Raw genomic sequence first — 7808 nt, forward strand, 5'->3', positions numbered from 1 at the left:
CGGCATCTCCAAATCATGTCTCAGATAGTAATTGAGAGATTATTACCTTTGTGGTTCTGCATTTTAATTCAACCTGAAGTACTCACAACCAGTCAACAGAACCTCTTTCCTACTCCTACCAATGTCATTGGTATGAAAATGGACAATGACACCCGAATCCCCCTCTGTCATTACAACTTCCTCTCCAGCCCCGAATGATGCCTATCTAAACTAAAAACCATTGCAACATGACTTGGCAATTATTATACAGCATGTCCCAACTGATGAAGGCAAACATGCCACATGCCTTCTTGGCATCTTATTCATTTGTGTTACAACTTTCAGGGAACTGTGGACTTGTACACCTAGATCCCTCTGCATGTTAATACTTCTAAGGGGTCTTCCTTTTACTGTACAATTTCCACCTGCATTAGACCTTCCAAAATATATCACTTCACATTTGTCTGGATTAAATTCAATTTGCCATTTCTCAGCCCAAGTCCCCAGCCTAGTTATATCCTGCTGTATCCTCTGGCAATCCTCCTCTCTACCAACAGCTCCCCCAAACTTTGTGTCATCCAGAAATTTACAAGTCAGACCACCTGCATTCTCCTCCAACACATTTACATATATTACAAACAACAGGAGCCCCAGCATTGATCCCTGCAGAACACCACCGGTCAGAGATCTCCAGTCAGACAAACACCCTTCCACTGCTATTGTCTGGAATTAAGAATACATGGCAGCAGAGCTGGCTGCAATGAACTGAAGGCCAATAGAAATATAATGGCAGACATTTAACTATAAGTTTCAGAATACACATAATAAGAAAGAAACGTTCCCAGGTGGAGGGCTCATCATCTGTGGTAAACCAAGAAAAGAAAATAATATCAAACTTAAAGAAAAAGCACATAATTCTTACAAGGATTGGTAACAGTTCAAAATCAAAATCAGAAATCTGGCATAATCTGTGGAGAGAGATCAGACTTAATGTCTCAGGTTGAGTCACCCTTCCTCAGAATGGTTATTTGATATTGCTCTTCACTGTAGAGGTTGTATAATATATAATATTCTTGTGAAACCCCTTGGGACATCTCATTGCTCTGTAATATAAGTTGTTGTTGTACTGGTAATGGGACCTTGCTGTGTAAAAATTGGCTGTTACATTTTCTTCGTTACAATAGTGACTATAAATTGGATACTGATATTTTGTGATGCCCAGACATTCTGAAGATGTTGCATATATCCAAGTCTTTATTTTCTATTGAATTTTTCAGTAAATAAAATTAACAACTATGTCTCTCTCTCTCTCTCTCTTAATTTCCCCTGAACCCTGAACATCTTGACCTGCTTCAAAAGTGTGGTATTCAGAACTGGGCTTAATCTCCAACTGAAGCATCATCCATAACTTATAACTGTTTAAAACAAAATAAAGAACAAAATCTGCAGTAAGAAAGCAAAAAAAAATCCCTGGTGCATTTATCTGATGTTAGCTGACTCCTTTAGGAAACATTGCTAAATAAATTTGACAATTGCACATTCTCCCCGTGTCTGCGTGGGTTTCCTCCGGGTGCTCCGGTTTCCTCCCACAGTCCAAAAATGTGCAGGGTCAGGTGAATTGGCCATGCTAAATTGCCCGTAGTGTTAGGTGAAGGGGTAAATGCAGGGTCTGGGTGGGTTGCTCTTCAGAGGGTCGGTGTGGACTTATTGGGCCGAAGGACCTGTTTCCACGCTGTAAGTAATCTAATCTAAAATAAACTAGTCTGACCTAGGTCTTCAAAAGTGCAGTAGTAATTCCTAAGCATAGAAAGGAACAGCCTAGAACACATCTACAAGCTCAAGTACAAAGATTTTAGAAAGCCTTTGCGATGAAAAATGTGTAATGGATTGGCATTTCTGGAATTTTAAATATTTCTAAAAAGCCTGATGCCTGTGTGTTAGTGCTGCAAAGGTGTCTTTTAAAGGTCAGAAAGTCATTCTGGAAGAGTAACATAAAATGCATCAGTTCCAAGAGCATATATATTCAGTCAAGTGTCTGACCTTTGTAACATTAACTGAATGTTTGGGTTTATGGCAGACAGTGGAATTAAGGATATTATTAAGCTGGAGAGGGTTCGGTAGACATACCAGCGTGTTGCCAGGACCAGAGGGTTTAAGTTATAAGGAGAGGCTGGGTAGACTGGGACTGGTTTCACTTAGCATAGGAGGTTTATAAAATCATATAGATAAGGTGAATGGCAGGTACCTTTTCCCTAGTGTAGGGGATTTTAAGACTAGGGAGCATACTTTTAAGTTGAGAGAATAAAGATTTTAAAAAGAGATGAGGGGCAATTCTTTTTACACAGAGGGTGGTCCATGTGTGAATTGAACTTCCAGAGGAAGTGGTGGATGCAGGTACAGATATAACATTTAAAATGCATGTAGATAAGTACATGAATAAGAAAGGTTTGGAGGAATATAGGCCAAGCACAGGCAAACGTAATAATTTGAGATTATGGTCAGCATGGACTGGTTGGACCGAAGGGTCTGCTTCCATGCTATATGGCTCTATGACTCTATGTCTTCTATAACCAAGCTAGTTCTGTATGCACCTTACCAACTTACCTCAGATTCCATGTGACTTCACCTTTCATATCAGCCTGCCAAGAGGGACCTGCCAAGAGGGACCTTGACGAAGACCTTTACAAAGTCCATGTAGACAGCATCTACTACCTGCCCTCATCACTCATCTTTGTCACTTCCTCATAAAACTCAATTAAGTTTGTGAGATACAACAACCTCCATAAAAAGCTATGCTTCCTCTGCTAAAAAGTACATATTTTTCCAAATGCGAGTGAATCCGGTTCCTAAGAATCTTCTCCAATATATTTTCTACAACTGAGATAAGATTCATCAGCCTGTAATTTCCCAGATTATCACTGTTGTCCTTCTTAAATAAAGAAACATTAGATTTTCTCCAGTCCTCTGAACCTCTCCTGTGACTAAAGAGGATTCAAAGATTTCATACAAGCACCCGGCAGTTTCCTCCCTTGCTTCCTTCTGTATTCTGGAATTGATCCTGTCAGGCCCTGGGGACTTAATGCTTTTCAAAACACCCAACACCTTTTTTATATTGACATGCCCTAGATTATCAACATAGCCCCTCTCGACTCACCATCCACTAGACTCACCATCCACCATGTTGTCTCCTTTGTGAACATAGATGCAAAGTATTTGTTAAGGATTTCAGCCATTTCCTGTGACTCAATGCATAAATATCCTCCTTTGTGCTTGAGTGAACTTACCCTTTCCTTAGCTATCTTCTTGCTCCATATATACATATAAAATGCCTTGGGATTTTCTCAAGTCTGTTTTCCAAAGACATTTCATGGCTCTTTTTTGCCCTCCTAATTCCAAGTTAACTTCTTTTCAGCTTGTATCTAAGATTCCTGACTCTTTCTGTTCTTAACCTTGATTTTCACATGAATGCGCTGATCTTGAATGCTAATCAATTGGTCTTTTAAAAATTCCCACATGCCAGATGTGGATTGACCCTCAAACAACCACCCCACCTACATTCCCCAGTCCATGGCTGATTTGTTGTAGTTAGCTGTCCTTCAATTTAGTACTTTCACCCAAGAATTAGTCTTGCCCTTATCCATAAGCAACTTAAAATTATGGAATTAGGGTCACTGTTCCCAAAATGCTCCTCCACTGAAACGTCCATTACATGACCAGACTTATTCCCCAATACCAAGTCTAGTATGGCCCCTGTCCCTCTCTCAACCAAGTCACTGTAATAGCTACAACATAATAGTTATTAATCCAAGCTCTGCCTTAATTGTCATACTCCTCGTGTTAAAATATAAAAAAACTTCAGATTGCCAGTCCCACCATGTTCACAAACCTCTCCTTGTCAGTTCTTTCTTAGTCTTACTCCTCAGTCTCTAGTCTCTAACCCCTCCTCAATCGTTTCACTTGCTGGCCGACTACTCTGGTTCCCAACCCTCAATGAGACCAATTTAAACCCTCCAGATTAACACCAGCAAACCTCTCTGCTATGATATTTGTGCCCTTCAGGTTAGGTCCCATCTGGTCTGGAAAACATCCCAATGATCCACATGCCAGAAGTTGTCCCTCTTACACCAGTTCTTTAGACACATATATAAATGCAGTACCATCCTATTCCTTTGCACAGGGAGTAATCCTGAAATTATAACCATAGAGGTCCTGCTTTCCAATTTCCCACCTAATTCCCTGAACTCCCTTTGCAGAACCTTGTCACTCTTCCTGCCTATGTTGTTAGTACAAATGTGTACCACAACCTCTGGCTGCCTACCCTCCCTTTTGAGAATGTCTGCTCAGAGACATCCTTGACCCGAGCTCCGAGGGGGCACCACACCATCTCCTTTTAGGCCATGGAAATGCCTATCTGCCCCCCTCGATAATAGAGTCCCCTACTACTACTGCTCTACTTTACTTTGACCCTCTCAGCTATACAACAGAGCCAGCTGTGGTGCAGCTGCTACTGTCGCTGTACCCTGATAGTTCATTACCAAAACAGTATTCAAAACGACATACTTGCTAGAGAAGGAGATAGCCACAGGAGACTGCTACACTGTCTGCCTGCCCTTCTGACAATCATGCATCTATCTGCTTGAATCTTGGGTGTGACCATATTTCTAAGTCTCCTGTCCAAGATGCATTCTGCCTCCTGCCTGCTTCTAAGTGCATCCAACTGATCGATGTGGTCCAACAGGAATTGCTATTGGACACACTTCCTGCACATGTAGTCGTCAGGGAAACTGTCACTGATTTCCCACATTTCACAGAAGCATACTACCTCTCTCACCACCATTTTTACCCTCCAGTAACTGTATAATTAAAAATAAATTTCTATTAAATTAATTTACATCAAATGTGATGGTCCCTGGTGTTAGATTCTCAGTAAAAATCACTAAATACACTATTCCATAAATAATGGTCTGGTACTATTCCAAATCCCAGTACTGTATTAGTCTACCAGTAGCCGAAATTCCACTATTTTAAGTCTAATGGGTATGAAAATTAATGGAAATTCAAGATAAGTAAAATAAATTCACCTGACCATATTTACCACTACTGTCCAAAATGTCAGTTTTGAACTTGTGAAGTGAGAAGTGCAGCTCCCACGATACTCCCCGTCTCATGGATTAAGGTAAGGCCACTACTCAAAACTAACAGTTGTGTTGACTGGGCCACCTCATCCCAGAATTGTCCTCAGTCTCTCCTCATTGGTACCCTCTGTTCTAGTAGGAACCACAGCCTTTGAGACAATGTGTCTTTGCTACAGGGAACAGAATCTATTCCCCTAAATATGCTTTTGTCTATTTCAAATAATTTATCATTTCTGAGATGACATATTGAACTCTGACTCAGACTCTTACCTCACACCTTTAATGCATTGTCTGAGCTGAGATGGCACCTTTTTTATATAAACCTTAAGTTATCTTGAGAATGTGACTTAAAAGAAGTTCTGGGATTTACATATTAATCAACCAAAAATTGCAACCCATTCTAAAAGGTGAAAGACTTAACAGCGATCTAGGTTTATTCAAGGATCATTGCAGTTGTATGACACTGTAATCTTTTGCTATAAATTCTGTGTCTAATGGTCTTGCTTCACAAGTACCTGACAAAGAAGAAGCACTCCGACAGCTAGTGCTTCCAAATAAACCTGTTGGACTATAACTTGGTATTGTGTGAGTTTTAATTTTATCTTTCTGAAATAACTGCACAGAGGCCGGTACCCCGTTACCAAGTCACCCCTTATTTACTTGCCACACTACACTAACTGTCACCAGCCAGTTCGCAGTCAGTCGCCTGAACTGAGGAGATTTTAATCTCCTGATTTTTTTTTTGCAGGAGCAGCTGCAGTTGTGATGATGGTGGCTACTGATGCAGCTAAACACAATCCAAAGAAACAAAACAAAAAAAAAGGAATACAAAATCTCCAGTTCAGAGAACTTTTCCCCGCAGTACACAGGCTGTTTGGCCAGCTAGCTCAGAGTCAATCCACTGAAGTGAGAAGATTCATAATCCCCTGTTTATACCTTTATTTTAATCCCCTCCCCACACTACTGCCAAACAGTGGTAGTCCTTATTTCTCCCCAGCACCATATCGTGTGCGTGTAGGTTCAGGACACGGTGAAGAAATACTGAGTGCAAAAACTTCATTCATATTCCTCCACCAGGAAGAAAAAAAACCCGAGTGACCAGTGACAAGCAGTCCCTTTCTTTTCTAGGACAATGCCATGATGAATGGAAAAGTGAAAGGGAGGATAGGGATTAAATCAAAATAAAATCAGAGGAGGAAATAAAACACTCCACACCCCGCAATGCCCAGCTCTTCTGAAGACCTCAAGAATATCGGTGGACTCGGCGTGCTCCATCTCCAGGGACACCTGGGCCCGAACATAACTACAGAAGAGGAGAAGGCAGTTGGCCAGAACAACCCCCTCCATCTCCTGCATTTTTTTTGTTGCCTGAACTGAGGAGGTTCTAATCTCCTATATATATATATATATATATCTTTTCCCCAAACAGCAGTAGTGCTTATTTCTCACCTGCACCCATGTCATTTTCATGTAGGTGTCGGACACAGTGAAGAAACAACAAGGGCAGAAAACTTTATTCATATTCCACCAGCTGGAAGAAAGGAAACACCAGAGTGGCCAGTGACAAGCAGAGCCCTTCTCCTGGTTATATTTTATTTCTTCTCCCTGGTAGTACTGCCTAACTGCGGTAGTGCTTATATTTTCCCCAACACCCATGTTATGTATGTGTAGGTGTGAGACACAATGAAAGACAACAGGTGTACAAATCAGGGTCGGTGTGAACTGGTTGGGGTGAAGGGCCTGTTTCCACACTGTAGGGAATCTAATCTAATCTTCCATCACCAGGAAGAAAAGAAACAGCAGAGTGGCCAGTGACAAGCAGTGCCCTTCTCCTGGTTATATATTTTTTAATTTTATTAATCAATGCAGTTTACAAAACAATTAACATTAACAGAAACAGCAATTTACAAGGGAGAGAAGCAGCAAAGCCAGACCCCAAACCCCATCATTCAACTAGTTTTTGGGAAAATGAGGAGAAACCTCAAATCCCACAAAACAGTAACAGTAACAAATATATATAAGACAGTCCAATTAGATAAAACACTGCATAGAATACAGACCCTTCCCCCCCGCCACCCAAGTAATGCAGCAAGCCATCCATCCCTCCCACCTCCGGCCACTCTGAGGCAGCATGCCCCTTTGGGCTCTCGGTCCGCCCCATGCCCTTTCCAGCTCTCAGTCAGCCCCATGCCCTTTCTGGCTTTTGGTCCGCCCTGACACAACTTCTGGCCACCTCTAGGACAGCCCGTCCTGCTTCCCCAACACCCACTCACCAGCACGACAGCGATCAGGATGACCTACCCACCTTCCAGCTTTCCTAAACGCCCTCTCTCACCTTCCGGCCACCTCTAGGACAGCCTGCCCCAGTACCTGCCTGAGGTGACAGCGCTGAGGGCAGTCTACCTGCCTTCTGGCTCTAGGTCTGCCCCTAAGTGCCACCTGTCTCTCACCCACCTAACGCACCATCTGACACATGGACTGCCCTCACATACGTTCCAGCCACCTCTAGGACAACCCGTCCCCGTCCCTGGAATGACAGCACGCAGGGCAGCCCACAGGCCTTCCGGATCTCAGCCTGCCCTATGCACCTTCTGGCTCTCGGCCACTCTGACAAACCTTCGACCACCTCTAGGACAGCCTGTCCCAATTACTCCTTCTCAGGACAATAGCACTTAGAAGAGGCTACCCACTTTC

Source organism: Chiloscyllium plagiosum, unplaced genomic scaffold, assembly GCF_037043375.1.
Source record: "Chiloscyllium plagiosum isolate Xiang-an unplaced genomic scaffold, Cpla_swu_hap1 HiC_scaffold_15, whole genome shotgun sequence".
Classification (NCBI taxonomy): Eukaryota; Metazoa; Chordata; class Chondrichthyes; order Orectolobiformes; family Hemiscylliidae; genus Chiloscyllium; species Chiloscyllium plagiosum.